An 8,832-nucleotide genomic window follows, 5' to 3' on the forward strand; every position below is an offset into this window, starting at 1 on the left:
TAGTAATTCCGCCCACTAGAACAACTACTTTGGGTGATAGATGGTTCTCCTATTTGGGCCCCGTTCCTGGAATTATCTTCTGCAATATTTGCGGCAAACCAATTCCTTATTTAGTTTTCAGAGACAATTGAAAATGTACCTCTTTAAATACATTCTGTGGCTACTTTAAAGCAGACATATACGTCTATTCTAATTTAATTTTATCTGTGCCCAGATGCAGTTTCTGCTAGGCTCCCTCTGGGACTATGTGCATTAGAAATACTAAAATTAAAATACATGAAAATAAAATAATATTCTCTGAAGTGCCCCAGTGTTTCATTTCCCCTTTCTGGGTGCACTGGTCTCTTGTGGTGACTTTGGCATTCTCTGCATTCTTCGGTTTCTCCAGCGGAGTACATCCTCCTTCTGTTGCCATCTGATCTGCTCTCGAGTACCCGCCAGTGAGTCCCCTTTCCTCTCATGAGGGTTGTCTCCACCATATGGTCCTCCCTCAGGCAGTCAATCTCAGGGTCGGGATCAGGTTGCGACTGACCTTCCGTCGCCATATGGGAGGAGAGTTTCCCCAGAGAGGGAGTGATGACATTTCCAGATACACCACAACACCCACCTCCATTTGGACCCTTACATAGTAGATAGAACTAAAATAGCAACCACCTCTTTCAGTCTCTGTGGTGAATATGAATTGTTGTGTGGCAATAAAACTGCATTTTCTTGAACTGGCAAATATTCCTCAGTTTGACTTGAGATTGAGGATATGGAGCATGAGTTGGATAATTATTTAATTTGACCCTATACAGTTCTGAAACCTGAAAGTGAGCATCCCATAAAAAGGCATGTACACCTCCCCAATGAGAGTCAAAGATGGACACACCACAGGTGGGAATGAGACCAAGACCAAGTGCGGGTGAAGTTAAAAGTAAAAATGTATCTAAATCTAAATGTATCAATCAACCATCATCAGACTAAAAGCTGACATCAATAGACAGGTGAGTGGTTGCAGTCATGGCATTGCATCGACGGTGGGCCCAAGACTTTTACATCACAGCCTGGCCAGATGAGGGAGAAGGGTGGGGGCTGGTACGCAGCGCTGTCAGAGAGGGGAGCAGATGCCCTATTCTCTTGCTGACAGTGCCTTGTTTAGTTGGGCAAGGGACAGACACATACAAGTTAATCATATGAATGAGATAGGAACAGGTTTGGTTGTGTGTAAATACAATAACAAGGTGTACAATGCGCCACTTATAACATGGGTTACATGATTCAATTCTTAGCACATGTATATACATATACACGATAAGGAAAACTACTATATATATATATATATATATAATTCAGTAACAAAAACTTTGTTAACGGGACGTTATGGTTAAGTTGCGCTAATAAAAACCTATGAAATTCATTAAAAAAACTTTGTTAAAAGGGACGTTATGGTTAAGTTGCGCTACTAAAAACGTATCAAATTCAGTAAAAAAACTTTGTTAAAGGGACGTTATGGTTCAAAGTAAAACCGAAAAACCCCTGAAATTCGGCAGTTATGGTAACATAAGCAACCATAACTCGCGCCACCGTGCACTGCTAACACTAACACCCAGGACATCAAAGATGACATTACAAACGGTAGTGACCATGTAGTTATGGTTAAGTTGGTGTTTCCATAGGAAGAGCACTTTTTGGGCGGCTTATAACTTCGCTTCCCCTGGATGAATCCACACCAAACTTTGCAAAAAAAGTATATGGCAAAGATTGGTGAGGATTCGTCCGGGGGGGAAAAGATATAGGGGGGGTCCCAAAATGTCTTTTTTTCCCATAGACTGAATGGGAAAACATTTTTGCTCTCGCCTACAGCCCAAACCGCTGGACGGATTTTCACCAAATTTGGACCAGGAGCAGCAAATTTGGTGAAAATCCATCCAGTAGTTTTTTTTTAAAATGAGCAAAAAGTAGGTAAAAAAAATTAGTGATATCTGTGTTCGCTCCGCAGACACACTTCCCTGTTTGCTCCGCGGACAGTGTCCTGATTGGCCAAGTGGCTTACGTCATGTCCGCAGACATATGGCGTGTTCGCTGATTGGACGGTGTTAAGGGTGAAGCGCGTCAGATTTTCGGTAGCGCCCGCCATCTTGGATTCGCGGACGTCCGCGGACAGCGCAGTGAAAGTTTGTTCAAAATGTGTGTTTAGTAGAGTGTGTTGGTGTGTAGAAGTGTTTGGGAGGATGGAAGGGTACGAGATAGGTTAAATGTTGTGCTTTTTTATGTGGTAGACGTTGTGTTCGATTTGTCTGCGGACATCACGGGTGTTCTGAGATGTTCTAAATAAACTGAGTGGGGGTGTCCTGAGCACTCAATATGTGTCCGTTTTGTTCGCAAGCATGCTGGAACTGTTCTAAGAACACTTGCGGCGTCCTGAAATGTTCGCAAATAAACACAAAGGGGGTGTTCTGGGGACGCTGTCCGTATTGTTCTGTGGCAAAATGAATGTGTTCTAAGAACACTCGGGGTGTCCTGAAATGTTCGCAAATAAACAAAATGGGGGTGTTCTGAGGACGCTGTCCGTATTGTTTGTTGTCAAGTTGAAATGTTCTAAGAACTCTCGCGTTGTCCTGAAATGTTTGTAGGGGGTGTCCTGAAGACGCTGTCCGTATTGTTCGATGGCAAGTTGAAAGTGTTCTAAGAACTGTCTCGGTGTCCTGAAATGTTCGTAAATGAACAAAATGGGGGTGTGTTCTAAGAACTCACATGTTGTCCTGAAATGTTCGTAGGGGGTATCCTGAAGACGCTGTCCGTATTGTTCGATGGCAAGTTGAAAGTGTTCTAAGAACTGTTTCGGTGTCCTGAAATGTTCGCAAATAAACAAAATGGGGGTGTGTTCTAAGAACACACACGTTGTCCTGAAATGTTCGTAGGGGGTGTCCTGAGGACGCTGTCCGTATTGTTCGTTGTCGAGTTGAAAGTGGTCTAAGAACTCTCGTGGTGTCCGGAAATGTTCACAGGGGGTGCCCTGAAGACGCTGTCTGTATTGTTTGGTGGCAAATTGAAAGTGTTCTAAAAACACTCGGGGTGTCCTGAAATGTTCGCAAATAAACAAAATGGGGGTGTTCTGAGGACGCTGTCCGTATTGTTCGTTGTCAAGTTGAAATGTTCTAAGAACTCTTGCGTTGTCCTGAAATGTTCGTAGGGGGTGTCCTGAAGACGCTGTCCGTATTGTTCGATGGCAAGTTGAAAGTGTTCTAAGAACTGTCTCGGTGTCCTGAAATGTTCGTAAATGAACAAAATGGGGGTGTGTTCTAAGAACTCACACGTTGTCCTGAAATGTCCGTAGGGGGTATCCTGAAGACGCTGTCCGTATTGTTCGATGGCAAGTTGAAAGTGTTCTAAGAACTGTCTTGGTGTCCTGAAATGTTCGCAAATAAACAAAATGGGGGTGTGTTCTAAGAACACACACATTGTCCTGAAATGTTCGTAGGGGGTGTCCTGAGGACGCTGTCCGTATTGTTCGTTGTCGAGTTGAAAGTGTTCTAAGAACTCTCGTGGTGTCCGGAAATGTTCACAGCGGGTGTCCTGAAGACGCTGTCTGTATTGTTTGATGGCAAATTGAAAGTGTTCTAAGAACACTCGGGGTGTCTTGAAATGTTCGCAAATAAACAAAATGGGGGTGTTCTGAGGACGCTGTCCGTATTGTTCGTTGTCAAGTTGAAAGTGTTCTAAGAACTCTCGCGTTGTCCTGAAATGTTCGCACATAAACAAAATGGGGGTGTGTTCAAAGAACACACGCATTGTCCTGAAATGTTCGTAGGGGGTGTCCTGAGGACGCTGTCTGTATTGTTCGTTGTCGAGTTGAAAGTGTTCTAAGAACTCTCGCGGTGTCCTGAAATGTTTGTAGGTGATGTCCTGAAGACGCTGTCCATATTGTTCGATGGCAAGTTGAAAGTGTTCTAAGAACTCTCGCATTGTCCTCAAATGTTCGTAGGTGGTGTTCTGAAGACGCTGTCCGTGTTGTTCGCTGGCAAATTGAAAGTGTTCTAAGAACACTGGTAATGTCCACGGACATTAAAAGTTTCCATAGGCTACAGTTGAAATGTTTGACTCTATGGGTGTGATATGCTGCGGTGGTTGTGGCCAGGGTATAGAGTGTTGGGTGCATGACCATTTGGTCATGCACCCAAAACTCTATGCCCTGGCCACAACCACCGCAGCATATCACTCTTATAGTTGCTTATAACTTTGGGTCAAAAACAAATTTATAAAGAACAAAGTTATAAAATATTATGGGTGTGATATGCTGCGATGGTTGTGGCCATGGCATAGAGTCTATAATATACTTACTGTTTGGTTTAGTAACTGGAGTGCATGTATTTCATGTTAATTTCTGTGACAAAAGAAAATAGCATGTTAGTATTAGTATTTTGTAATGACTTATTACATTGTATAATCAAAATTTTTTTTTTTTTTTGGACCCTCATATTTAGTAGATTACAAACCAGAGTACTGTGCAATTTGCTCAGTTTCTGTGTTTGTTGCTAAAATAATTGGGTCTGTTATGCTACAGCTTATTTGTTTGTTTGTTTTCAGTGTTCATTTGTTGTTTCTGGCTAATGCTTTATACATTGGGTTGTTGCATTTTTTTTGGAGCAGTAACTTATTATTTATTTGTTTGGATATTATGAAATTTTGGAGCAGTTAGATACCAGTAGGCGTATTCTAACTCTCTATTTTTTGATATATTTTAGTGGTAGTGATTTATCTGTTTGGATATTGTTAAATTTTGGGACAGTTAGATACCAATTGGCGTATTCTAACTGTCTATTTATTTACATATTTTAGTGGTATTGATTTATCTGTTTGGATATTGTTAACTTTTGTGACAGTTAGATACCAATTGGCGTATTCTAACTGTCTATTTTTTGCTCTAATTTAGTGGTATTGATTTATCTGATTAATTGTTGTAGAATCTTTGGGCAGTTAGATAGCTTTTAGAATATTCTAACAGTTTATATTTTTTACTACAAGTTAACTTGAGGTTTAAGTACATTTTAGTTATTAAATTTTGGTTTTAAGAACATTAAATAAACGTTGGTAAGATTTGCTGGTAATCTCTGCTTTAGAGTAATGGTACTATCATTACATTCAAACCATCCATATTTCTTTTTTATGTATGCAGTGTAGTGCCCTGAATTGGTTGTGGCTCCTGCGTGGTAGATTATACCTATTGTTGTGAAGGTTTTCTTACCAAGTGATATTCGACCAGGTGTGAATCCAGTCAGCTTGCAGTTGTTTTTGGTACCATCTGCATTGTAACATTTGTTTTTCTAACGTGGAGCGATTATCTGAATTGCAGGTAGAACATAATCTACCATGGTTTGCATTTTGTACAAGTTGCTGAAATGGAATGGATTCACAATTAGGTATTGATATATATATGAAGCGTTCATTGGGGATTTCTTCTTGTGTCACATTGTTGCAGAGAGTGCATGTATGTTTCCACATGTATGAAATCTAGAAGATTTCATTTATAGGTATATTTTTGTTTTCCAGTACTTGTAGTAAGTACATAAGAAATTCTTGTGGATCTTCCTGTGACTTTATAGTGAATTCCACCATTCCAGCACAGTAGTCCAATTGTTGTCTTATTCCATAAACACTATACGTGTTGTCAGGATTGTTTGCTGCATTTCTGTGAAGTAATAAAATTTGCATACACAATGGGTCTGTACTGTGTAAGTAAATTTTGTCAACAATTGGTGGTAATTGAAATAGAATATTCATTGTTACATTTGCGTAGCAATTTACACCAACTATATTTGAGAGTTTAAATGGACCAGGTAGTTCTGTATCATAGTGATTTTTTTTTAGTTTGTCTTCTTTCTTTGACGAAGTACCTGGTTTACTTTCCCTAATTGGTTCTTTTTTGCTTGTGGTACTTGATGAAGATTTAGTTTCTTTTACTCTCTTTGGAGGATTTGCAGTGACATCCTGTTGCATTTCTGTTTGATTTAGTTTTCTTTTAGAACATTTTCCTTTTTGTGGACAGGATATGTTTCTAGATGGGGGGTGTATAGTGAACGAAGTCTATTGTATTCTAAAATGCAAGGAATATCAGCGTTTATTTTACTTGCATCAAAGTTGATTAGAAATAGACTGTCAAGTGTACGTAAGCGTGATAGTGCTACGTAGCTCATGCCTTCTTTAAAGACTGTGTTACCATTGTCTATCATTGCTTTGTCTAGGGTAAGACCTTGTGATTTATGAATGGTGACTGCGTATGCAAGAGTTAGAGAAAATTGTTCTCTGCGTACATACATGTCTTTGAAGAGAAGGAATCGAGCTGTTGAGCATCCTATCCTTTTTTTGTTGTTCCAGGTGAGAGTTTCTCAGATACTCTTTTTGGTGAGAGAACAACAGATAGCTATGGCTGTGTGTTTCAGAAAACGGATTGTTTGGATTTTGGGAGATTCATGGATACATTGGTTGAAGGTGCATGCAGAAAGCTGTGGAGTAGCTGTAGATCTTGGATTTCCACATGTGGAAGTACACTGGCATGGAGTACGTGGAATGAAGTGGTTGGACTTGGTACCTCTTTGTTCTACTTTGGAGACAGAGCAACATCCAGACATAATTGTAATTCCTTGTGGAGGGAATAGTTTAGGACATGTGACTGGAATTTCTTTGCTATTTTCTATGAAGGAAGGACTTGGGAAGGTCATGGACATGTTTCCTAATTCTCAAGTAATATTTTATGGATTGCACAGAGACAAATGTGGCTTTGTCCTTCTTCATTTGGTCCACGAATGGAAAAAGCAAGGCGCAATGTTAATAAGGCTGTTTGTACCTTTCTAAGAGATTTTGACATGTCTTATTCTCATAATGAAAATATTATTTTTCGTAGTACATACATTTTTCGCAGAGTGACATTTGTGATGTCCTCTTTGATGTCCTGGGTGTTAGTCTTAGCAGTGCACGGTAGTGGCGCGAGTTATGGTTGTTTAGCTTACCATAACTGGCGAAGTTCAAGGGTTTTTCGGTTTTACTTGGAACCATAACGTCCCTTTAACAATGTTTTTTCACTGAATTTCATAGGTTTTTAGTAGCGCAACTTAACCATAACGTCCCTTTAACAAAGTTGTTTTCACTGAATGTATATATATATGATACCGTATGCCATAGAACAGGGCCTGCAAACAGTGATGCTGATAGGTCATGTAGAGAACCATACACATTTAGACAATCTCTGAGTACATATTGGTATTAAACATGGTTTTGTTTATTCTACAACAGCAACCAGTGCTATTTGATCTGGGGCAAGAGTCTTATCCATACACTTCAGGGCGTTTCTGTGTGCAGACGGGGACAGGTCGGGGTCTCCCTGCTTTATTGTGTGCACTCAATCTTGTGGTTGAGAACAACATGAGTGAATTAATAGTTCCTTCAGGGGAATTATCTGCAAATGTGATCCGGGGTGGCACACAGGTTTGGCATGCGTGTCTGGCACTTCAAACGGGGAACAGGGTTGCAAGGTTATCTTCAATATATATCAACAAATGTGGGCTCTGCGAGGGGACAGAACACATTTTATGGAGAAAGCTTGTTTTCCCAAACCAGGGCTTCAGCCCGGTCATCTGCAGTTCAATGATGTACTGCGGAAGGCGAAAGATACAGTGTCTATCATGTAGCTTGTTTGCACCTAGTCTCCCGTGAGAACAGGCCTGCAGCAGAGCTGCCATGGGGAGGAGGGTGAGGGAAGCGCCAGGCTCGTGCTGTGCGCAGTCAACAGGGGAGAGCTGCAGCCCTGCTGACTGAGTGAGGCCAAAGTTGTTATTGTTCAAAATGGAGTCTGAGTGTGTAACAAAATGGAGTCTGATTCCAGTATACTAGATAAGCATTGCAGCCACCTGGCCATAGGTAAATGGGTGGCTGCTGGACGAGTCTGAATGCTGGGTCGGAATGGAGGGGAGGGGGGTTATGAAGACCTTTCCTCCCATAAAAGCCTAGTGCACATAGCAACGGAAAAGTCAATAATTAGCATGTCAGATCCTGCCTTTGAGTCATTTGTGTGCTGACATGTGATTCTAAGTGTGTCAGTATGCATGGTATGTACCTTCCTATACCTCTGCTGCTCCCTCTTTGTAAAATCAGGAATGCATGAAACTCCCCCAAGCTGCTTTCACGGATTCCCAGCTACGACCACCTCCTAGGTATCACCTAATAGCACACGTCTCATCCATGAGACAGAATGTGACATATATGTCACCTGCTTCACAGCACTGCTGTTGCTCTCACCCAGCAACATCAGATGAGTATTTCTCTTGTTTTCTTGCGCTTGATAGTAGAATAGTAACCTCTCATGTGGCAAAGGCAAGCCAGCTTTTCCTCAGAATACTTAGATTTGTGCCTGCAGTACTCTTTTTTTGTTCTGACTGAGGTATTCCCAGATGTTATTAGGGATTTGCTGATCCTCCTTCCCTTCCTCCTAAGTGTCAAAATATGGCTCAATTCCTGTCCTCTGTAATGACCTATCTGTCTCGAGGGCTCCCAGGGCTGCCATGGGGTCCAGATGATGCAACCCTAGCTCCACTCTGATATCTTTCAGGTGTTGAAGTGCTACAGCTATCAGACTGCATCACAAAGGGGGAGGGAGTATGTGAGGGTTTTCTTAGGCAGGGATGGGGTGCTGAGTTTGGCAATAAATGTAATTATTTATATCACGCACCGAACCCTGAGGTAACTGGGTGCTTGGGAGACTTGAGACTTACATACATGTGAATACATATGAATAAATAAACAGTGAGGGATAGATATTAGGGCAGAGGATGGACCCTGGTTACAGATGGGTCAGGC

The sequence above is a fragment of the Ambystoma mexicanum genome, chromosome 6q (assembly GCF_040938575.1).
Source record: "Ambystoma mexicanum isolate Mex_15411 chromosome 6q, UKY_AmexF1_1, whole genome shotgun sequence".
NCBI lineage: Eukaryota > Metazoa > Chordata > Amphibia > Caudata > Ambystomatidae > Ambystoma > Ambystoma mexicanum.